A 25,067-nucleotide genomic window follows, 5' to 3' on the forward strand; every position below is an offset into this window, starting at 1 on the left:
CAAGCACTGTGAATCCTGTGATTTTACTAAGAATGCTGTTTGTTTGGTGAAATTTTTTTAATGTTCTGTATATTAGCAAGAGGCTGAAAATCTCTAGCTGCCAGTGAGCAGTAGTCCATCAGACTAGCATTGCTACTCAACATACTGCTCTAGCTGTACTCTGAACACACCTCCGGCCCTAAACCCAGACACAGAAGGAAGTGAGGGCACTGACTATAAAGACAGTGCTGCAACTCTAGAGCAGATAAGCACTAGGCAGAAGGTCCATGTCCTGAATTTATGCTTGATTCATGCTGTCACTGTGACAGAGTAGAAAGTGTATGAGTCAATTCATCATTGCTTTTCAGCAACCTGCATCTTCTCTCACTGCGAGTTCCAGGGGGAAGGGTGGCAGATATGTTTTTACTTTGCCAGACAGGGAGGACTATATAGATGAATGAAACTACTTTCCCTGGAATGCTGAATAGTGTTCCCTGTCTGTATTATTCAAACTGATCAGTAGCACTTCAACAGATGATCATAACTCTCTTGTGGGAAAGAGGCACCAAAAACTGGACAGACAAAATAATCACTGGAATAACTATTCTTCTTATTGCTGGCAATTGCATCAAAATTTAATATGATATATTTGCAAATACTAAATTCAAGCACTGAGAGCATTTTACATATTTAGTGTGCTTGTGCAGAAAAAGTAGGGAAATGCTACCTCCTCTGTCAGGCTTCAACTAGAACTCATAATTCCTGTGATCTCTAAGACACTTATCAATTTAGTCAGCTGCCCCTTGTGAAAATCAGTGGACTCTATGCATGAACATGACTTCATATTCAGTCCAGATATAGGTTTGAAACCTACTACAGGGATGTGTGAGAAACTGAAGAACAACGCAAGCTGTATCAAATGGCTAAATATAATTATTTTCCTGTGTTTTGAAATAAACGTGTAACCATCCCAACAAAATCCCAAAGCATTCAGACAGTTAACAAACCTCAAAAACATTCTTCATAAACAGTCCTGAAGGACAGAGTTTTCTTCTATACAGTTCTCCGCAAAAGTTAACCCTGAATAGAGAGTTGAGTGGGTGTACCAAATTAATCCCAAAGCTTACCTTAACAAATTTGAAATTACCTGAATTTTTTCTGCACTGAAAATCCAAGGAACTCTTGATGATGCATGGCAAGACTTTTTTTTTTTTTTTTTTTTTTTTTTTTTTTTTTTTTTTTTTGGTGCGTTGGGCTTTTATTTCTTTATTTCTTCAGTTATTTTTTAAAGTGCTACCTTGAATCATTATTTCCTACAAGGTTTATAATGCTTTCTTTTGTGCGATATCTGATCTTTGTAGTCTTTAGATATGGACAGAATAGCTTTTTTTTTTTTTCATCTGATTTGAGGCAATGGGGGAAGAATACAAACAGTTCCAAAAAGAAGCTCAAAAAAGAACATAATTTGTACAGTTAATGTACATCAAGTTGACCAGTACTATTCAAGGAAGTAGACTATTACTAAAGATTAAAAAGATTTTATTTTAGAAATTGGAGAGAAGAAAAATGTTATCCCAAGGGCAGAAACAGCTTTTTAAATGTCAATTTCTTGTGCAGCAGATTTTGTAAGACTAGTAAAAGGCTACTGTCCACTTTCACAAAATAAATATGAAAACCTTTGAAGATTAAAAATTCATTGTTGTCATGAAGCAGTGTGTCCTCCAATTGGCCAGCACCTTCCCCTACCTGAAAAGACATTCAATATATGCATTTACAAAATACACACCAGTGCCTAAAAGATGTAGTAAGTCTGCCTCCTGAAAATCTGTAATAGCCTTACCAAGGAATAAAATTTTCTGTCAGGTCATAGGACAGTGAAATTTGAATGTAAATATGTTGTAAATTCATGGTTTTGTTTTCTTAGTTAACAACAAGATTTTTGTGAACAGAAACATAGGAAAAAAATATCTTGAGAAGGAAATGCCTCATAGTTTGGAATTTTGTTATAAGAAGCATTATTTTTATTCTTGTTGACAATTCAAAGAATGCCTTTTTTTTGGTACAGAAACATTTAAATAACAAGGAGAATGTGTGGCTTTTTTATATATAGAGATATAGAATGACATATAAAATTATGTACACACTTATTTTGTCAGTCATATGCCTGTTACACTGCTGATGTAGGCAGATTCCCCCATAATTTGTTTGCAGTCACAAACCCATACATTTAAATCCTTGTGTTAATACTTGATTTTACATATAGTATTTAATTTACATTGATTATATTATATATTAATAATTGCATACTTTGCAATATATTTGTCACCTTTTCTGCAAGTGGAACACAGAAGATAGGAAGAAATCTATCCTGGAAATAGGTACTATACATAGGATGTAGATATAGTGATCTCTGCCACTACAAAAATAGTCAGGATGATGGTACTACTGACACTTATAGGGGCAGAAGAGAGAGGATAGATTTCAAAGGCAGTAAAGGTGTTTGTTTTTTGTTTGGTTAGTTGGTATTTGTTTTTTGGGTTTTTTAAAAATTTTAGAGTAGTTGATAAAGAGGGTGAATTAACTGTCAAAAGTGTTAGCAAATCATCTGCACATACACTAATTTCTCTTTGACTCATTAGCACAACTGTTAATTGAGAGGACAGACTTGCACAGTTGACAAGTGAATACAATTCCCACTTAGATTTATTTTGAGATTTGCTTTCCGTTTGGATTTTTGTTGTTAGACAGCTTTGATTTCTAAGAATAGAATGAGAAAATCCATCCAGTGACAACACAACCCTTTTTTACTTCAGAGTAAATATAGTTGATATTTGTGAAGTTTCTTGCATTGGTAATCAAAAGAGACGTTCTTTCTTCAGTGTGCGCCTTGAAAATCCTGTTTTCCTGCTTTAAGAGAAAAAAATTCACAAATTTGTATTTAATGCATTGCCACAATCCAGAAGTAAGTGTGATGTTGGTTATAAATTCTCATCCGGATGAACAAAGACACCAGTCCACCTGTCAGGGAAATCTTAGGCTTTATTGTACAATCAATTCTGGCAACTAGCACCCTATTTAACTATAGAGGTGCTGGCCAACAAGCTCTCAGCTTCTTGAGTAAACTTTAACAAGCTTCCTACTCTCTCAAAAACGTTCAGGCATGGAGTAAGGGGGAGAATGTAATAACCTCACTTGCCAGGATAAAACAGAAGAGGAGAGAATAGAGATGAAAAACAGAGAAAGAGAGAGGAAAAGATCACCACTACTTAGATCCTTCCTGCCAGCATGGATGGTCTGCATCTGGGAACGACAAAAAAGAGGGAGCACACGGGACCTACCATCTTCTTTTTCTAGTTTACCTGGATTTTCTACTTTACATACTTACATAAAATAATTTTTTCATGCCATTCACACCATATTGTTCTTGCATGATTTGTGTGCAGTCAGCCTTTGGAACACTCCAGGGAGCGAGTAGTGTGTAGGGTAGGGTCTGTGTGCCCCTGAATCCTTTTTAGTGAGGTGCCTAGGACTCTATCCTTCTTGAGGCATGAGCACACTGGGCATGATTTTCAGGGCAGACTTGCAAGCCCAGGAACTGAAAAGGGAAGTTGGCTCAGAACAACACAGCCTCATCTCCACAGACCCTCCCCTCCAATCACAACCTTTCTGTCACCACAGTCAGAATGTCTGAGACAAAACTTGCTTATATGCTTATTCCTGGTCCTTCACATTCCTCCAGTTTTCTTTTCTACAATAATTATGCTGCACATCATGTAATTGCAGAGTACTCTTGTAGTAGCTGTAGTTTAGTGTTGATATTTAGAATTTATTCAATAGGTGTCTCCTTTTCCCTTCATCTCTTTCTCCTCCCTCTTCCTTCGTCATGAAAAGTTTCATAACAAATGACAAAGTTTGCTATTAATTGCCTATGACAATGAATCCTTTTTACATTATTCATCATTTCCTGTGCTCTACAGAAGGTGAGACAGTAAACAGAAATATAAGACCCTTTTGTTTTCAGCTTGGATATAATTTTTAAATGGGCCGTGTCACTTACTTCGTGTAAGTCTTTTTGTATCATTCATAGTTTTTGGGGGTTTTATCTTTGGTGGCTATAAGTAACAGTATTCCCATTATAATGGTAAAGGAAAAAAAAAATACCATCAAGTAGTGAAATGAGGATTCCCCCACCAGCCTGTGGCAAATCTAAAAAAACTATATTTTCTCTGATTCTAATTTTCAGTCACTTGCCTGCTGCATTCAGTTTGGTTTAACAAAATGATAACACATAACTGTCAAATACATGTTTTAATATTAAAATAAGTTTAATTTGAACCTGATACCAGCTTATTATCTTTGACATAAATCACTGTCCCTTTGACACAAATACTTATGTCCTGGAAAGGCTTTGATTTCCTATTTATATCAATGTAGATGCATACTTTAATAATAAATTATTTTACACACTTTTCCCTACCCACAATGTATTTTCATTTAGCCTGTTTGACTAGGAAAATGCTGTATAAGCATCATGTCTTGATAAGAAACCAGTATTTAAAACAATGGCTTTCAAATATGCAGGATTTCAGTTACTTTAGGCCCTTTTCCCATTTGAAATCAGTAGATTAATTCCCAGGCATTTACTTTGAGTACTGTGGGATCCCTGACAGTTTCCTTCATTTCCTAAATTTACAGAAGGGCAGTTTTGTAAGTGACAAGCTCACCTGATCAGGCTGTCACTAGGAAGCTCTTTCAATTCAGAGTTCAAAATGTTCTAAACACAGAAGTTCTTTGAGTCCTTGAAAACTTACACAGCATTCTGCGTATTCAAAGCACTGTGTAGACATCACAACTTTAGCATTCTCTGTCCCAGAAACAGCAATGAGGAAATGTTATGCATATTTTACAGCAATAATAACTTGAGGCAGAAGGGTGAAAAAAGCTCAGCCATAACCATGAGACAAGTAACTGGTATATGCAATTAGGAACTAGGCACAGCTAATTTTGTCTTTTAATTCACTTCTCCAAATTCTGGTGCTTTTCAACGATGTAGCTCCTTGACTAGGATGCTAGATAACTTTGTGACTGTTTTCTTTCACCATGTTGAAAACAGAAGGCAGGAATATAGAGCTGCAACTAGCTGTGAAAGGCAGCCAATAGGGCTTTGTAAATCCCTTGAAGGTTCTGATAATAAAGAGATTGACAACACTGATTCTTTACTATGTGAATGAGGTGTCTATTATTCAGAATAATAAACCAAAAAGAAAAAAGGTAACTGTCTGTATTGTCCTTAAATGTAGTCAGTCTAAAGAAAGTCTTAAAAAAAAAATTAAACTGGTAAACCTTTGAAGAACTTAATGTAATTATGATTCATTAGTTTGTTGTTGAGTGAGGCATGATTTTAAAATGTCATTCTCCCTTCATCATTTCTTAAAAAATATGGAAAGGCATTAGTTCTCTTTCTTAGCAGTTCTTTCACTAGCTGTCCATCACTTGCAATTTGATAATTTGCAAATTACCAAAGGAAAACACAGTTGTTTCAAATGTTCTATGAAAGTGGGTATTTTCTGAATACTGGTGCTTTAGCAGTTTGACCAGAGAGCTAAGGAAATACGTTTCTTAGCATGAAAGTATTTGATAATTTGATAGTTGTAGAATTGATTTGCATAAACAATCATGGATAAACTTTTTTTTTTCTGTTTTATTCTTGAAATAAGGCAAATTAATGAAAATTTTCATTTTTTTTAAATTTAAGTCCATTCTGCAATTTTTTTTTTTAATAAAAGAAAAAGAGAAAGGGACTAATCATTGTTTGTTAATGGTTTTCGTTCATTTGGCACCAAAGGCAATTTAATATATATATATAGTGATAGGGGCAGCTTTAAACTGTGTTCCATAACATTGGTACTTCCATGAACAATCATTTCCAAGTAAATAAATACAGGGTAGCATAACTGTTTTCTCCCCAAAAATATATTCTCCAGTGTAGTTGCCTCTGTGCTGTCAATCCTGCATGAAGCAGCTGGGATTCTTAATGCCCATGTTCTTGTAGGCTGTGTTTTCCTACTTTATATGGTTCTGCACAGCCTGCTCTGAAGGAACCTCCTTGAGCAGGAAGGTTGGACAGATGTCCTTCAGAGGTTGCTTCCAACTTCAGCCATACTCTGATTATCTTCCCAGTGTCTGCAAAGGTACCATCTAGAACTTTCTAGAGCCAAGCAATGCTTTTCTGAGTTGAAGTGAGCTGAAACAACCCTTTGTTACTCATGAGCTAGCTCCTATCATAAGTTCCTCTTCCCTCACATAGATTAATTTTCCCCAAGTATTTTTATAATCAGAACTCTGGATAGTGCCAAGCTAGTAGTTTTGATGTCATGACCTTAGCACACCACTGAATTCAATTACTAGGTGTTACAATAGTAAAATTAATATAGTTTTTTATAAACATGGAGGGGTCCTGCTGATGACACATTGAACTGGAGTCACAGAGATCTTCAAAAGCTTTATCTTGATTTGAAAAATAGTGGAACCTTTAAAGTCTGTGAATCCAGACCAGATTTTGGAGAATAGGGTAGAGTATATTTCTGACTAGAGCACACTTCTCAGCTAAAAAAAAAAATAAAAAAAAAAAAATAATTATAAAATAAATAAATAAATAAATAAATAAATAGAGGAAGCAGGGAACCAGGAATAGACTTTGAAGATGAGATGGTAATTGTGAGCCAGAAACTGCTTTGGTTATCCTGGGTTTTCCCTGAAAATTCAACTGAATTAAATGAATATAAGTTAGAACTGATTTACCACTTTGTTAATGATATAAGATTTGAGCTCATTATTTTCTAAAAGGTTCAGTTAATGTACAGTACTTGGAAAACCTAGTTATGCAAAATAAGACTCCATTATCTTAATTTTTTGTGAAAATCATCAACATCCTTCTCAGGTGTGAAGAATATCGTGTGAAGTGTTTTTTCTGGGTCTTAGAACAGTGAAGAAAAGTCAATAGAATTTTATTTCTGGTGCTAGCAGTTGGGTTTTTATTACTCCATTATATGGTGAAATGCCCTCAGTTCATGGAACAACCCAATAAAGAAACATAATTAACAGTGTCAGGAGACATTTTTCAGTGTTATTTTTGGTGTTTTTAAAAGATTTTTTTCCTTAAACCAATGTAAATGGAATTCCTAAAATGATTTTTTTTTTTTCAAGAAAGGAATTGATACCATGTCCTGTATATTTTTTAAGTTTTGCCTACAGGGGCTCTCATGAATGATGACTATTTGGTTGTTAGCCTGCCTGCTTCCACTGACAAATTTTAAGAAAAATACATATACAATCTTACTCTGTATTGTCACTTTGAGTCTTTGCAGCTATTTTTTTTAGAGTTGAAGGAAGATAGTCAAATATGATTTTTTTTTTTTGTGGGGATACTTTTTAACACAGCAGTTCATCACTGTATATATTTTAGCTGGATATTTAAAATTCTGAGTCTAATTTCTATAACCTGTTCATTTCAAACAAATGGATTTTAAGTGAAACAGCAGGGGCCAGCTAATGCAAGAAACATGAGGTTGCTGGCCTTTGCTCAGTAGTAATAACAGAGAAATTGCAATCCAATTCCCAACTTTGTATTTTACTTGTGCCCCCGTGCAGATTAATTGGAGAAGAGATTTGGAACTGCACTGTAGTGTGTCATGAGAAAGTGAAAGGTCAGGCAAGCAGTTTTGAAATGTGTAGAAGGAAGGAGCAAGTTATGAATTAAATATTTCTGCAGGAAATTATTAAGTAATTACATAGAAGGAGGAATAAGAAAAATTATATGGAATTTAATGACTATGGAAAGAGAAGTCACAAAGTATAAACCCAAGTTGTATTTCCCAAATATTTGTACATTAAAATTTTATTAGTTTGCTGAAGAAGCAGAGGACATCCTATTTGGACCATCCTTTTGTGAAGTGAACCTGACAGGACACATGCCATACTTGCTCCACCATGACTACAACTTAGCCTGATTTCTTCCCACTCCTCTCTCTTTTTAAAAATCCTGAATAGAATGTGCATAGTTAGCATGACATCGTTCTAACGAGGGTCACATGAGAAACTTACAAGAAAAAGATACAACCTGGAGATCTCTAAAGGATAGCATTTGCAAATAACTGGTAAAAAAAAAAAAAAAATCCGAAACAGAAACAAATGTTCTCCATTTCCTAGGCTGTTATCTAGGCTGATAGCTCTTCAGATCAACAAAACTTGAGGATTTGAGGGACATATTCCTTCAGTGCAAATAAAAAAGTCAGGATTTAGCTATTTAATTTCTTATTAGACAGACGGATGACTTTTTATACTTATATATGTTTTTTTTTTTTCTCTTAAAACAAAATTGCATAGAGTATTTGGGCTAGGGAGGAAAGGGAAAATTGATCTGAAAGGAACAAACCTTTGTATTGTTTGGTAGGATGAGATCAGCTGAGATAATGGTCGGAAAATTTGAAAGATAGTAACTCAGGTGTATTGTTTGCAAAAAAAAAAAAAAGTGCAAGTTACATAATCTACAGATGTATTTTTTAATTAAAAGTATGTTTTATATATTCACCATAAAATGAGACATGTCAGGTATGGTACCATTATGACTTACTCATTATATGTGGTGATGTACATAGTTATGGAAGGCAAGCACTATACGGAATTCCATGCACATATGGAACCTTCACACAGAGCTCAGGCCCTGAAAGAGTTACAGAAGTACTGATAAGCTTCAATTATACGTGTATGAGCATATTCAATGTCCATGCCACACACTGACATATTATCTGAATAATCCAAAACAGATTTTATTATTTTATATATATAGAAAGCAGAGGTATCTCATTTCCAATATCATGGTCTGTGGTACAAAAAAGATTTAGAAGAGCTATCAGATTTCAGTATGATAAAACAAAGCAAGCCTTAAGATCTATTGGTGTTGCCCACCATTTTTCTGTATAATAAGAAAATTTTAAAAAATTAATTTGGTTTTCATCTCCTAAAAAAAGAATATTAAAACACTTTTGAAGGTTCTCTTTCTTAAAGTAAATCAAGGATTTTTACAATGATCCCTGATAACAATAAAACAGGCTAGTTAAAAAAAAAAGTCAGAATAAAACTATTGGGGAACAAAAAAAGACAAAACAACAAGAAAAGCTATTTGTTAGTATATATTTTCATTATAAAGATATAAAACCAAAATATTCAGGTACTTCTTAAGTAATTTTTATTGTATCATAATGCTTATGAATAGCCTTTAATTATATCTTCATATCCAACTTCCTTCACATGTGGAACTCTCACCAGTCTTCTTACAGATGGAGGTCTCTTAGAGAAGCCTGGTCCCACCCTGCTGATTAAACAAATTAAGGAGATATCTAGAGTGATGTGAAATTCATCTGTGTCTTTGGAGTCCTCTAAGGAATTGTGTTCTCTCCTGTGTTTTATTTCCTTGAATACAGACAGCTTTACTTCTCTGTAGGTTTTTTAGTAATGTCTGAACAGAAAGTTCACAGTGTTCTATCACATGAGGGAGTTGGGGCACAAGGGTACAAATTCCTAACCATCTGGGTATTTTGAAACATACTTGAGTTCTTTAAGTATTCTTAACACGATCGTTATATTTTCTGTGTAAAAAGGTGGGTCTCATTTTATCATATTTTCTGTGTCTGTATGCTTAGACTGAATACCTTCAGCCACTCCTCCAGCTGCCAATGGCAACTGCTTCCTAACAATTTTAGAGTCCATCTAAATTTGTGATAGACTGACTTAATTTTCCCCTTTTGTTTCAGCTGCCATTACCTCACAAAATGCTCCTGCAGCCATATTTTTCCATGTTCATTTTTACTAAACTTTCTAATTTCTTTCTAAAATCTGAATGTAATACAATGTTCTTTATTTTTATTTTGTCTCTTCTCTACAGTATCCCTCACTACCTCATTTTCTCTCCTTCAATTTGTTTTGAATATTACAATTACAACCCATCACTTGTCCGAGATAACATACTTAAATTCTATTGCAGCATGGTTTGTTTTTTGGTTTTTGTTTTTTTGGTTTTTGGTTTATTTTTCCTTAAAAAAATACAGGGCTCAAAGCAGCTTGGCGGTACAAATTCCTGGGGATTTTTTGTTCCTGTCATCACATGATATGATACTGTGTAATGTAAATGTTCCAATGAAGAATCCTTCCTAAATGTCCAGCTACTTAAATTAATTTCCTTACCTTGCATTAGTGCTGACTTAATAACTATGAAGCTTTGTACTTGAAGCATTTTCATTCTTGAATATAAAGCATTCTGAAAGAGGAATTAGTGATATCTTCTTGTCCGTTAGAAAGGGATTGCTCACATGAAATTTGCCTCTCTTGAGGATGGCAGTGCTAAATGTAGCCTTTAACCTGAGCTACTGAACTGTACTGTCTGGAGATATGTTGCTATAATATACAGGTATACTAATGTATTTCTCATCCCTCTCATTACACAGTCCTCCATCAGATAATTTAAAACTGTTTTTCTGGTTTTCTTTCTCTTTCTAAATTACATGCATTATAACTACTGGAGCATTTCACATACCAGTAAACATTGCCTTGTGCAGCTTCTGTGGTTAGGTGACATTATTGCCTCTCACATGTTCCGCAAACAGGGAGGTTATAATTTAATTAACCCTGATAATGTCAAAAGGAAATGTATAAATGCCAAGCTATTTCCAACCTTTTTTTTTTTTTTTTTAATGGGTGAGCATAGAAGAACTAGTACTATCTCACATTAAGGTGGTAGAAGTTAAGAAAAAATAAAAGCAAAAAACCAGAAAAATCCACCAGAACATTTTTAATGTAGGGTTTTACTGTTATGTTTCTCATTAGCATAACCATTCACAGAAAGGTACCCTTTATTCAAGAGTGTAGTGGCTGCGGACTTGACAAACGTGGACACTGGAGAAGAAAAGAGGCCATAAAAATGTACACTTAGAATTTGGTCTCAGTTATAAAGTAAACCTGTATTTACTTATTTCAAATTTTCTGAGTCAGTGCTGCTATTTTTTTTTTTTTTTTAATGTTGAGCAGGTCCAATATCTCATTTGCAGGACATGCACTGTTTGAATGTAGATCTAAATCTAGATGATGTGTATTACAGAAAATAATTTGCATTAAAAATGTTTGCAAACAGGGCATCCTTAACTTATGTACACCTATATACAACTCTACTCATACAGGAATAATATTTTTTGAAGGTCTTACACCTGTATGTTAGATTTCACAGCACTCACCACAGCCACTATTCAGCTTAATGAAGTGGTTTAACTTTTAGTTATTAATGAGGGTGATAGAGCTAGCATTAACACCTAGAAAAAAGCACTTACCTGAAACCTCCTGCATTCTGTTCGATAGGTTGAAAACTCATGCAGTGACAGGTCATAAGCATGACAATTTATTATATTTATTATTATCAAGAGATATTATCCACAGATAAACCATATTAAGGGCTTACTTTTTTAATGCATTTCATTGCAATAAAAATTTACTAAAATATTATCTTAAACATAATAAATTATATTTTCTGAAATAAATTAATATTGTGTATGCAGATACTGTCATATTCCCTGTAGGACCATATTCTTGTAAGCATTCCTATTAAGAGAACTTAAGTTCTCTTATTGTTAAGATTTTTAATATTCTCATGGAAATTTTCAGAACAGTTATCAAAATTAAACAGTCACCTCTGCACTAGGGAGACTAAATTTAAATGCAGTGGAAAGGTGATTTTACTACTCTAACAGAGAAATTTAAAAATCTGCTATGGAATGGCTTTTTCCTGCCTGAGGCAAGATTTAAAATCATGATGGCCTATAAAATTAACATCGTCTAAGCATTTTTTATTCCCATAATACTCAGAAGCTCTAAGTGAAACTGTGTCTGTGTAGGATACCTTCTTTTCCCACAGACATTGGTTTAGCCTGAATTGATTTTGATAAAGGAAGGTTTTCTTCCCTGTGTAAAGATAAATAACACAAGTAGCTTCAACGTAAGGGTTTTTTGCAGACAATGATTCTGATTTCACTCAGTTTCAATTTCATAGAATTTCAAAAAGGTGCCAATATGAGTCCAAGTGAATTTAAACTTATTATTTTAGAAGTGGTCTCTGTGTGTTGATAGGTCTTTTGAAATATCCATTTGGCATAAACTGCTGTGTTTGTGTCTGTAGCTCATTTTCAGTTAAACTGGAAAGCTAAAAATAACCATCAGAACATTTGATTTTTTTCAAAATTCTTTTTCCTATATGAGTATGTTAGCAAATCTGATTGAAAGGTTTCCAATGGTGAATTTCTGCATAGGAATTTTCCGTGTACATCCTTATGAAGATTTGTCTCATGAATGCTGAAAGTAAAGCTCCTAGCATAGAGCAAAATTAAGACCTTTCTCATAATTGCAAACATCACAATTCTGAAACTTTATGATGAATATGATTCTAATCTACCTGGGGCATAGAAATATATCACAAGTAATAAATGTCTGATCAAAACAGATTAACATCAATATGTTTTGTAAAAGGTACCAAACAAACAAATTAAAAACATCAAAATATTCAGAAAGATAATATAATATACAATTTGAGAAAGAAAAGGTGGAAAACAGGAAAATAAAAGAAAACAAATCATATTCTCATTTGTTTGTGACACATGTATAAGTGTGTACTATGCTACTGAGAAGTGATTTTTGACTTATATCCTGAGAAATCTTTGGTATGAAATTATCCTTACTTTAGACTGAAAAAGTTAAACTTTGTGTTCCTTATACTAAACCCCTCATTTAGGGCATTAGTATCCCCTACTCACCTCATTGTACACTCTTTACCTGAGCACTTTTTTTTCTTTACAGTAATAGTAATTCTTAATTGAAATATCATTCCTATAAAATATTGCTCTTCTGAAAGTATTGATTTCTATTCTAATGCCTAAAAATATCCCAGATAAAGCTAAAGATGTTGAAAATGTTACTATTTTTGTCTACTTTCCCAGTCCTCCTTTTGAAAAACAGACACTGTATTCCTGAAAATATTTCAGGCCTTCGTCTTGTTTTGCAACATTGCTTTGATCTAAGAGAGGAATAAATATCAGGTTTAAACATCATCACTAAATCAACGCACAATTCTTTCAACTTTCTTTGTCTTGCTTCCTAACTCTTACATATAGTCTGATGTTCAGCTGTGCTCAAGTGTCATTTGCGTGCTCATAGCTGCCAGAGCAAAAAAGGTTCAGCCTTTCTAGGCAAAATGCAGGCTGAAGTTCTAAGTTCAGGCTAGAAGTTCAGCCTGCATTTTGTTATTTGAAAACTATGAAAGACAATGCTCTCATGTATGTGCCTAAAAATTAGTCACCAACCAGTACGACTTCTGAAAATGTTGGCACAGAATTCCTTCATTTCAAAGGAAGAAGCCAAATGCTCAGGGCCTGTCCAAATAAGACTACTTCATTTACACCTGGGTTAACCATGGTGGGGGTTCTTCTCTTTCTTTTATAAAGCCCTGCCTTTGTAGAGCAAATGATTATGTATGTGCAGACTTGTCCATGTCTCCACCACATGATTAAAGAAAAAAATATATCCATGGTGAAGCAACTGTCAGAGGGATTGTTTCTATGCTATAAGGATGCTGTTTTTCCTATCTGCATATATTGTTATGAGAACAAAATATATGATACCTGACCATCCAAGAGGTATATGGGAAAAAGTCTGTATTTTCTTTCCAATTTATTGATTACCATTTAAAAATAAAATAAAAATTAGTGTCATAATAGTTTTATACTTTTGAGTTTGGGGAGGGCGTTGGGGTTTTGTGTGTGTGTTTGTGTGTGTACGGGTGTGTGTGAAAATACAACACATCCTATAATTATCTATAGTTTTTCATAACAAATCAGAGAATAAAAAGCTAGGATTTTCAGCTAGAGGCCTAGGAGTCGAAGTGACCTATATAATTCTTCATAAATGTCATAAGAAGAAAAAGGTCCTTTGACACTGTAATATAAACTTAGCTATTTTATCCTGCATAAGACCTGTTGATTTTGAGGTAATATGGTTATTTTATTTTGGTCTTTATTTGCACTGGGAGAAGAATTATACACGGTTTTCTAAGACTATATATAAAAATGAAGTTCTATGTTTTACAGTTAAGAGACTTAGGCACACAATTGAGATATGCACTTTTTTTTCCTTTACATAATTAAAATACTTCTTCACATTTATGACAGTAATCTGATGAAATAACGAGTGAAAAGCACGTGTTAGGAAACCTGATTAAAATTCTCACTTGTAAATTATATAGCTCATTGTGAAAAAAATCACCACACTTATTGTAGTATGGGTAGCGGGTAGCCTCATGCTTCTTGAGGAATATACAATATTAGATGTTACAGACAGACAAAAGTGGATAATTAAATGTGAAATAGTTGTAATGTTAGTTTACAAGGAGGATCTGTCTCTGTGGTTACATTTCTGTCAAAGTAATAATCAGCTGGATAAGGGAAAGAGTCCAAATAGGACCAAGTCCAAGTTGGAATTAAGATATTATGAAGGGAGAAGTAAACTTGCATGTATTTTTCCTGACTGCCTATATATCAAATTTATTAGTACGTACCGCTTTGTTACAGTACTATCTGAGTAAACATCTTCTCCTTACTGTTATGGTACTGTAGAATTCAACTAAAATTTGAATTTTAGTGCCTAATTTCCTAGTATGAAAAATTAGAGTCGCTAGTAGTTCTTGGGTATGCTGGTATCTCAGGAACTGCTCTACTGCAGTCAGAACTACAAACTGGAGTTGGCCTAAAGGTCCAGGAGGTAAGAGAGAACTGTACTTTTACCTTCCTGTTTTGCTTTTACCACTGCAAGACTGGATGAAGAACTGAATGAAGGGGAGTTTCACAAAGCCCAAATATTTTTACAGCCTATGTGAAACTTGTAATTATTTTCTTCTGGTTTTAACTCTTGTGGAGGAGGTTCTGCTATTGAATCTAGCAGGTCTTTTTAAGGTGTTATTTTCTTCCCTGTAGGTCATAGCACCAGGCAATTCAGCCTAGCCCTGTTATTTAGTTGTTGTTTAAGTTAAAAGCAGCATCAAACCTGAGGCCTGTTCATTTAAAACTGCAACAACTTATCAGTTCTTATTGGCAAAAGCATCATAAATTTACAAATTTGCAAATATAATGGCAAGGAGCCTAAAATTTAACAAATGCCTGACAGTTTTACTAATGCCTGATTGCTTGAATGTTAGAAATTACTGTTGTGCCAGAAAAGCCCTGGGAAGAAACAGAAGCCAACATCATGGCTTGTTTGCTCTTGCCAGGAAGAATTACTGTTATTATTAACTGATATAGCAATCACAAGACCCTGAGAGTTTAGATTTTAAAGATTTGAAGCAATTATTTCCAAATCAGCTACCTAGGAATCTAGTTCCTATTCTTCCTACTTACAAAGTAACATTTAAACTCTAGTTAGGTAGGGGGGAGAGAAATAGTGAACAATAAATAAAAAGCAGAATGAAGAAGGTGTGGGAACAAATATGGGAGTAAATTTCACACAGAAGAACACAGAATGGTTGAAATTGGAAAGAGATAGCAGAAGGAGAATCATGTGAGGAAAGACTGAGTAAAATGGGACTATTCAGCTTACATAGCAGAAGGCTCCAAAAGAATCTTCTTGTGTTTGTATACCTGATGAGAAAGAGTTAAAAAGGTGGATGCAGATTCTTCTCAGTGATGTTACATGTCAGAAAAAGTGGCAATGGGACCAAATGGAAAGATAAGGCATTCTATTTTGTTATGAGAAAAAAAAAAACAAAACAAAAAAAAAACACCAAAAAAAACAAAAAAAAAACAAACAAAAACAAACAAACAAACAAAAAAAAAACAAAAAAAAAAACAAAAAAAACACAAAAAAAAACAAAAAAAAAAAAAAAAAAAAAAAAAAAAAAAAACAAAAAAAAAAAAAAACAAAAAACACAACAACAACCTGGAATAGGTTCCCTAGAGAGGTCCTGAAGTCTCTATCCTTGGAAATATTTAGCTTTTGAAAGACCATGGCCCTCTGCAATCTGCTCATGCTGGAGCTGTGGATCCCTGCAGAACTGCAACCCATGTTAAGGACCCATGCTTCAGCAGTTCTTGAGGAACTATAGATGATGGGAAGGTGTCGGTGATTGACGGAGAGATGGGAAGACTGATTCAGTGATCAGAATTTGATTTTACTCATGTTTTCCAAGAACTTATATACCATTTCAGTAAGGTTAATAATTTCTACTACAGTAATTGGGTTAAAAGATCATACAAACAATTTATGCATTTTACGACATCTTTATCGTAGAGGGTTGATTGAATCTTTTCCCTTAAGCAGGTTTAATCCCATCTTCTCATAAGCTCAAAGTTCTGTTTGTCCTTGCCATGGCATCCTAGTCACCAGACTAGCTATGCTAATTAAGTCTGTCTTACTCTCGGTCTTGTGTATTCCCACAGGAAGGAGTGACAATGGAACTGCTCCCTAAGGACTGTTTCCTATAAGAGGCACCCACACTAAATCAGGAAAGAGAAAGAGGCATCAGTCCCTGTTTCTCATCCCCCTGCACCACTGAGGGGATGGAGGTAGAAGAATTAGGAGTAAAATTGAGCCTGGAGAAAAGGGATGTTGTTTTAATTTTGCTTTATTTCTGTTTTTTTCCCCAATCTGAGTGTGTTTTTTCTGTGACAAAAATCAGTGAATGATTTCCCTGTCATTATCTCAATCCATGTGCTTTATCATTTCCCCCTGTATTTCCTCTCCCACTCCAGCTGAGTAAGGAGAGTAATAGAGCATCTTGGTAGGTACCTGGCAGGCAGAAAAGATCAACCACATTGGCATAATTTAATCATTGGCCTTCTTTGCAATAGTATCAGGACCCTAAGATCCTTATCTAGAAAGCTGTATTCCAGCTGGTCATCTTCCAACATCTACCAATGACTGGGTTACTCCTTCTCAGGGGCAAGACTTAGCATTCCCCTTTGTTAAACAGAACGAGTCCTCTTCAGTCCATTCCTCCAACTTGTCTGGATCTCTCTGAATGGTAGCACATCCGTCTGGTCTATCATCCACTCCTCCTAGTTTTGTGCAATCTTCACTCTTGGTGAAGCTTTGCTCTGTCCCATTGTTCAGGTCTTTAATAAGATGTTAAACAGTATGGGCTTCAGTGTTGGCCTCTGAAGCACTCCACTAGAGATTAGCCTCCAGAAAGACATTTTGTCACTGACAAGAGCCCTCTGAGCCCAGCAGTTGAGCCTGTTTTCAATCACCTTCTCTTCCCATTTATGTAGAACTAATTTCATTACTTGTCTATCAGGAAGTTATGGAAGATAGCGTCAACAGCCTTACCTAAATCAAGATAAACAACATCCACCTGTCTCTCCTCATATTCTTGTCAAGTCATCTTAAAGAGATGTCAGGTTGGTCATCCATTGCTATATTTGATAAGTAGTAACATCCAGAATTTCTCTTAAAGAAGATTTTGGTGTGCGCACATTTTATTTGAAGGAGCAATTTGCATTTAGAAGAAAAAACCTGAAATATTAGCAGCCCAACTAAAGGCAGAATGAGCAGCAAAGGAGAAGGCAAAGAATTAAATCTAAATGTAAAGAGATGTAGGTGGGAGCTGTAGTTATAGAAGAAGTAACAAAAGATGATAAGTAATGCTGAAGAAATAGGCCAAAACTCTAAATTACTCAAAGATTGAAAACTACAAATTTAAGAGTCTGAACATGACATACTCTGTGGAAGTGCTGGTAAGAATTTGAAAAAAAAGCTGAATCAGATCAGAACTGTAGTCAAAGAGTAACTTTGCCAGTGGCATTTTTAACACACTGGAAAAAGGCAGCTAGGAGGAGACTGAAACAATCACAACAAATAAAGTGCTTGGATGGAGCTTTTGATTCTGGAGTGGACAAACAATCAGCTTATGGGGGTATGGAAGGAAAAAATACAAGATCTAACAAATGGTGGTGATATCCGAGATAGAAAAGAAGATTAAAGTAATACAAAGGATTTCATGGCTACAAAGCTTTGTGAGCCTGGGGGGTAATGACAGATAAGAAGTCAGAGGAATGCATTAGGACAATTTTAGTTGCAAAAAACCTGATCACATAAAGTTTCTCCCAGAACACTGGAAATACATTGTCTTTCTTGGATAATCTACAGAAATATGTAATATGTTAGCATTCATTAAACGTTATAAGAATGAAAAATATCTACTTGGATTCTAAAGAGAGGAAACAGGGAGGAAAACAAGTTTTAAAAGTAAAAAATTCCATGTGTGAATGCAGTAAAGTAGGGCAAGAAGGGAAAGAACTATAAATGTGCTTTTTATGTTAACTATCTTTTTTTCCAAACAAGCTATCAGTGTCCAATAAATAATACATGTGGGAGTGGAAGTGTTTTGCTTTTTAATACACCTTATAGAAATTTGTTTGATAGACACACTGTCTTCTTCTAGAGTGTGGTTATTTTTAAGATTGATAGGTTGCATAATTTCGAGCAATATTTCTTCTCCCCTAGGGCCATTTAACTTCCGTTGAGAGCTTTCTATTCTCATTTTAAATATTTTATGTGCAAACTCTTTAATGAATACAATTTAAATATGTGCTGTGTTTCATGCTGAACCAATGAATACCATAAATAAAACCACTCAGTCACGCTATCTATTACACTGTTGGCTTTAAAAGTCTCTCAGAATATCCTAACAATATTTCTGTGAAAGAAAGCAAACCATTAGACAACTTAAGACCTATGAAATGATAGAGAGAAAACAAAAAGGTTTTTTTGCAAAACTCTAATGAGTGATAGTGACAATGAGAATTTGTACAGATTCATCTTCTCATGTAATTGACAAAAGAAAAGGAAAATATTATCCTTGGGAAATGGAAATTCCTTGGTGAAATTATTGTACCAGTTCTAGTTTGGAACCCAGTCCATTATCTTATTTTATAAAAACAAAAAACGAAAACAAAACTAAAACCAAACCAAACAAACCAACAAACAAACAAAACCACAAAGAGAGAGAGAGAGAGAGAGAGATGAAATGCACACAAAACCAAGAAATCTGAAAAAGATTTCTGTGTAATTTAAGCCTCACCTGATAATAATGATTCATTGATGGAGTTATTGGAATAACAGTGTGAAATGATGGAAGGCTTTTCATAAACACCAGGGGCAGATTAAGTAATAACCCCTTAATAAACTGAATATCATGTAGACTTGCCTGAGCTAGGCAAAGAAAAGCTGCATAAAAACTCCTCCTCTGATTAGTTTATTCAAATCAAGCGGTGAAGCTACATTAATATTCTAACAAAGTCACATTAAGAACAGAATGAAGTTTTTCATCCAAGCGTTTGAGTGGGCAAGCACCCATGTGCTGTGTTTGGGCAAGTTTTTATAATCCTCTAAAGAGTATTGCAGACGGTCTTGGACAAACAGTCTGCAGAGAGGAGAATTTAAATCCCTACGTAATATTTGCCACATTCAAGGATGCTGGGGAGAAACCTTTTTATTTTTAAGTTCATAACAAGATTTTACGTTACGTGAGCCTATTAAGGATGGAAAATTTCTTTACCTGTAGAAAAATTTCAATAAATATTAATTATGCCCTATCTTTCTTAGACTAAATAAAGCTTAACATTTTTATGTAATATACTAATAGCCTTTATTTCTTAACCCAAGATTTGCTGTCAGGCTTACCCACAGACATGCTTCTTCAAGTCCTTTCATCTATAAAATAATGAACAAAAATCTACAGAACTTGGGAAGAGGAACTAATCATGTGTGTATGTCTAACCATATCTCCATGTGTTTGCATAGTTCAATCCTATGCCAGCAATGCAATAAAATTAATTTCAGACATTACAATGAATCATAGCCAGTCATATAATATTTCATTAACAGATGCCTAACATTCTCATTTCAAAATGCTAACCCCTTAGAAAGCGAATTCAAAGGTAATAGTAATGTATTTAAAAATAAATAATGTACTCACCTATTTCTCAAATACATAGCACCTCAGATATGGTAGAAAGCGGTTTCTTGGTACCCAGCAATAAAAAGCTAAGGAAAAAGAAGGAAACCACGGTGGACATTCAGACTGATGGTGTTTGTCTTCCCAAGATACATGAACTCTGATTTCCTGGAAAGGGCTGAACACCTGGCAGTCCACAGGAACTGGTGAATGTATTCCTCGTTTTACTTTTTTTTATCTATTAAACTGTCTTTATCTCAGCCCATAAGCTTTCTCATTTTTACTCTTGTGACTTTCTCCATCATCCCAGTGTGGAGGAAGTGATGGAACCTTTATTGTGCTAGCTGACTGCAGTTACACCATTACAAACTGTTTAAGAAATGGAAGAAAATTCATCTCTTATATTGAGCTTCTCACCTATAGGCAGCAGAGAACCTGAAATCTGAAAATCTATCATTCTTTTCAAGCAAATACAAAACATTTAGTGAGCATTCAAGAACAGAGTGGACAAAGCAACAAAAAATATTCTATTAATAATATATTTGTGTCTGTGTTCAAAAATTTGAAACCATTTATTGAATGACACATAAATGCCCCATATGTAATAGCTGATAATCAGTATTAGTGTATTAGCAAAGTCATTCTTTTGCAAGTACTTTACATTATCTCCCTTTTCTTGGTGTATCCTAAAACAGTGATGCGGTCAGTGACCCAGTAGAAAGGGAGTCTACCATTTTGCTGCTGTACAACATGTTTCAAAAGCCAAGGAAATTCTAGAGTATTGTAAAAGTGTGAGTTAATTCTTCATGACAGTATTATACATCTTGATTTTCATAACTAACAGCTTAATGAATTAGCATACTATAAACACCCATGTTACTCAGGTAAAATAATCATTACTGTCTGGACTTAATTAACTGCCCAGTACTGGCAGTTGTACCATTATAACTACTGCATTAATATTTTACAAGTTCATTTTTGTCTATTATGCTGTGGAATAATTGCTTTTGTAAAGATAGTAAGAATGTTTAAAGAATCATATGTTATAGCAAGATATGTAACAGTGTCATAGCTGCACTTAACATAGACAAACATGGTTTTGTTTCCAAGTCTTAAGAATCAGTTGAAGGATATAAACTTATGTAAAATAATAACTGTTTCTTTCAGTAAATGTAGTTATTTTCCTAATGCATTCTAGTATGTATATATATATTTCTTATAATATATGTATGCAATACCATGCTGAGTAGCTGATACCTTATCTAGACCCTTGTCAGACACATTTAAATCAGCCTAATTTCTTCTTGAGCATCATATTTTACCTTTATTAATTTTAATGCACATTTAATAAAGATAGACATTTTATTTAAAAAACAACCTTATTGAACATATAATTTGACAGCCTGTATGAAATTTCCACTATAAATACATGAACATTTTTTCAAATTGTTTTAGCATCTGTGGGTTGTCACATACGAGCTTTATCATAAAAGTGAATTAGAAAATAAGAGACAGATGACTGGCAGTGTTCCAGTGTGACCTATACTTCTATAGTATTATAAATTAAAACAGTGGTTCAAGGTCATGAGCCTAATCACTTGCTTGTTATTTAAGAACAAACAAATAATATGGTTTTGAAAGAGGTTTCATAATGTTTTCCTTTTTTGATTTATTAAAGTAGATCTTTTTCCATTAAAAATAATTCTAATTTTTTTTCTTTTTTTGGAAAAAAAATTAAAAGAATAGAAATAGAGAAATGAATTCTTTTTAATTTTTCAGTAAGACTGACTTCAGTATTCACAGGAAGAACAGAGGAAAGTAGAAATAATAGTATCTGCAAGACTTACCTGTAAGGCCTTCATTCCACTTTGAAGAGATAGACAACAATACTAGAAAATTAATTTTCTTATTTTGGTGGTCTACTGCTTCTAAATAATCTATGTGTGATGATTTAGTAAAAGAGTAATGATTCTAAAGCTATCAAAATACTGATAAACACATATGCACATACAGATACTTCTAATAGTTTTGGAAATACTTGAAAACCAAAAGGGAGTCTTCAGAGGCGTTTGTGAATTTCCTTATTTTCTTAAACACTGAAGACTTTCTGTGATCGTTTCTATTTTGGTTCATTTGCATACATGTGAAGAAAAGGTTTTACAAAGACTTTGTTCCTATCTTCCATGTATATTACATGAAGTTTTGGGAATGGCAAGTAGATAGAGATAAATGCCTTAGGATGGTGCTTTTATTTTATTATTGAGGAAGACATGAAAATTTGGTTTGCTTAAAAGGCCTACATGCCAGGGAATGAAAATAACTAAATAGATAAAAAGACAATTCTGCTGATATAGTTTGCAAAAGAAGAACCAACACTACATTATGCATGCTTCTTCATGAATGCCAGATTTTAAATACTTTGGTAAGGAAATCTTGGATGTTTCCTCCCAAATGCAGAAATTGACATAGTAGGCATATTGGAAACTTGGTGGACTACTGTCAATTGGTGTCATACGGGAACATCAGGATGAAAGATTTGGCCAGAGCTGTGATGGAAGAATATTTATTAGATGTCAAGAGATCTTAAAATCAAATCACACTAATTGACTACATATCTAAACTAGTATCAAATGCTGTACATAATGAAATTAGAGGGCGTAAATAGAAAAAAAATGTAGTATTTGATCTGTAATACTGATTATACACCTAGGATGCCGATGCTGCCTGGATATTTGCTAGGCTACAATGGAGGCTATATAACAATAAGACATCTTGTTAAGAAGAAAATGGAAAAATTCAACTCTTTATGGTGTGGAAGCTGTTGTAGAATTCTGTATTTGAAATACAAAGCAAACAACACTGCCTGTACAGAAAATTTTCAGACAGGAGAGTGGAAATAGAGGGAAAAGGGATGTTATTACATACAAGAACTGTTCCTTCAGAAAGCTGAGCTCAAGTCCAAATAAAAATTAAACATGAAATAAGACTCCAAGAAACACTGCCAGATTCAATATAAAACCAGTGCATTAAAAAAGGCCAAAAAATGTTATAGGAACAGCTAACTGATGAAAAAAAAAAAAAAAAAACAAACCCCCAAAAAAAACCTGTTAATAAATCTTTGTTAAACAAGTCAGTAGTAGGAAGCCTTCCAGTAGGCTGGAGGACTTACTATTAAGCTATTAAACAAATCCAAAGCATTCGGAGAAGATAAGAGACAGAAGAAAAATGAACTCTTTTCATTAGCATTCACAAAGTCTCTGAGAAGATTCTCATGGTTGAGTTTTTTCCTGGTGGGCAACTTCTTAAAGGAACTGACTGAAATAGAAGTTATGGAAGAGATTTTAGTAAAAACAGAGTGAATGTTAGCACAAATCAGAACCGAACTGTATTTATTCAAAGCTTCCAAACTGAGTCACAGCAGCTGTGTGTAATTGCTTTCCTAAGAGTTTCTTAATGCAATTGGAGAGTAGCAGATGTGGGGTCACTGATTTTAGAAAAGATTCAGGGAAGGCATGGCAACATTTGCACTTGGAAAATTAGTAAAACTACAGTTAATGACACAAATTATGACACTAAGTTAAGTGTGATTTGTTCACATCAAATCAACTTATTTTTTGTAAAGCTTCACAAAAACACTCAGGGTTTTGAGAAAGCATAGATCAAGTGATTTTGTTAAGTTGAACTTCTTAAAGAGTTTAGTGAAATTGGTCACAGAATCATAGAACAAAACTGAGCAACCAAAGGGTAATAATTCAAGCTCACATGTGGACTTAGAAAGTTTGCTTCTACAGCAAAGTTTTTTGGCAGTAGGGGTGAAGGTCACTTGTAGAAAACAGCAGAACTTCTTTGATTCTGAGTGACAAGGCAATAAAATGGCCAACGAAATTCAACTGAAGTGGACATACCATGATGAATATAAGGAAAAAGCAAATTGCAACTTACATACAAAATGAGGTGATCTTTTTCATTAAGACATAAGACTTTGAGTCAGACTAATTTTATAGGAAAATCTGATAGTGTTGAGTAAAAAAAAAAAAAAAAAAAAAAAGCAACTGTGAGAAGGAAATAAACTGAAACAGAGATTATATTCCTACATTTATCTTCTACCAATATATGGATTATAGTATGCATTTTTGGGTTTTTTACTCTCTTGCTTCCCTTCCCCTTCTCTCACAAGCACTTAATAAAATTCTAAAAGGTTTAGGTGCAGATAATAAGGACTACCAAGTTTATATTTGTTTTTACTTGAGGAATTAGTTTTCACCTGTGGGAAGAGGGAGGGAGGTCATTACTGTAAACAAAGATACCTGAGGTCCTTATGATAGCAATCTCTAACCAGCAGTGACTTGGACAAACCCATACACTTTTGAACAAACTTCTTTTTTATCTATTTATTCATTGATGCACATTAAAAAAAAAGCTGGAAAAGAGCTGTATCCAAAAGAAATAAATGACAATATTTTTTCAGAACTGAATATTAGACCTCTGATTTATGTTGATGTTGAAATTTGCTGATTCCTGTAGATGTAAAAATTTTAACTTATGCTGGGCTCTACGGGAGACTGGACAATTTTTTGTTAGACATCCACAAAGGGTCATTAAATTCAGGGGTATTATAATGTGACTGGAAATATTCTGGATATTAAAACAACTTCTTCTGTTACTTAGGTAATTACGGTTCTTCTATTCCTTAGACATTTATCTTAAGTACAGGAACATTTATTGCATTCATTTTGGCCATTTGTATGTTTAAACTGCAGTGAATTACAACGGAACTGAAGTCCAAGGCCAGCATATTGTTTTGAATTGTGCTTCCCTGTAAAGTAGCCACCTTGAAATGCTTACCAACCAATCTAGCAAATGGCCTAAGTGTTGTAAAAGGCAGGCACAATAGGAGAAAATTCCTTCCTAACAAACAAGTAGTCATTTTGCATTCTAATGTGTGAATTTATTGCCCACATTTTAATCATTAAAATTACCATTAAAGGGCAAAAAGAAGTCAAATCCTTGTACAATTCAACATCAGTGTAAGACTTCTGGGTTCTAAATT

General features: G+C 34.1%; 1 long non-coding RNA gene across 2 annotated transcripts in view; it reads right to left on the reverse strand.

Moving 5' to 3' along the window:
* Positions 1-1,451: 1,451 nt before the first annotated feature.
* The window catches only part of LOC136302678 (uncharacterized), a 40,961-nt gene continuing 17,345 nt past the window's right edge, over positions 1,452-25,067 (reverse strand). Inside the window, exons 3-4 of one of the 2 annotated variants that reach the window (XR_010724111.1) lie at positions 20,039-20,106; positions 1,452-2,886 (exon numbers count right to left, since the gene is read on the reverse strand). This is a non-coding gene — a long non-coding RNA (uncharacterized lncRNA). Of the gene's footprint in view, positions 2,887-15,234; positions 15,702-20,038; positions 20,107-25,067 lie in introns of those variants that run through there. The other variant, XR_010724110.1, reaches the window with a different exon arrangement.

The sequence above is a fragment of the Chamaea fasciata genome, unplaced genomic scaffold, assembly GCF_029207755.1.
Source record: "Chamaea fasciata isolate MVZ Bird 193981 ecotype frontalis unplaced genomic scaffold, bChaFas1.0.hap1 SCAF_1, whole genome shotgun sequence".
Taxonomy (NCBI): Eukaryota; Metazoa; Chordata; class Aves; order Passeriformes; family Sylviidae; genus Chamaea; species Chamaea fasciata.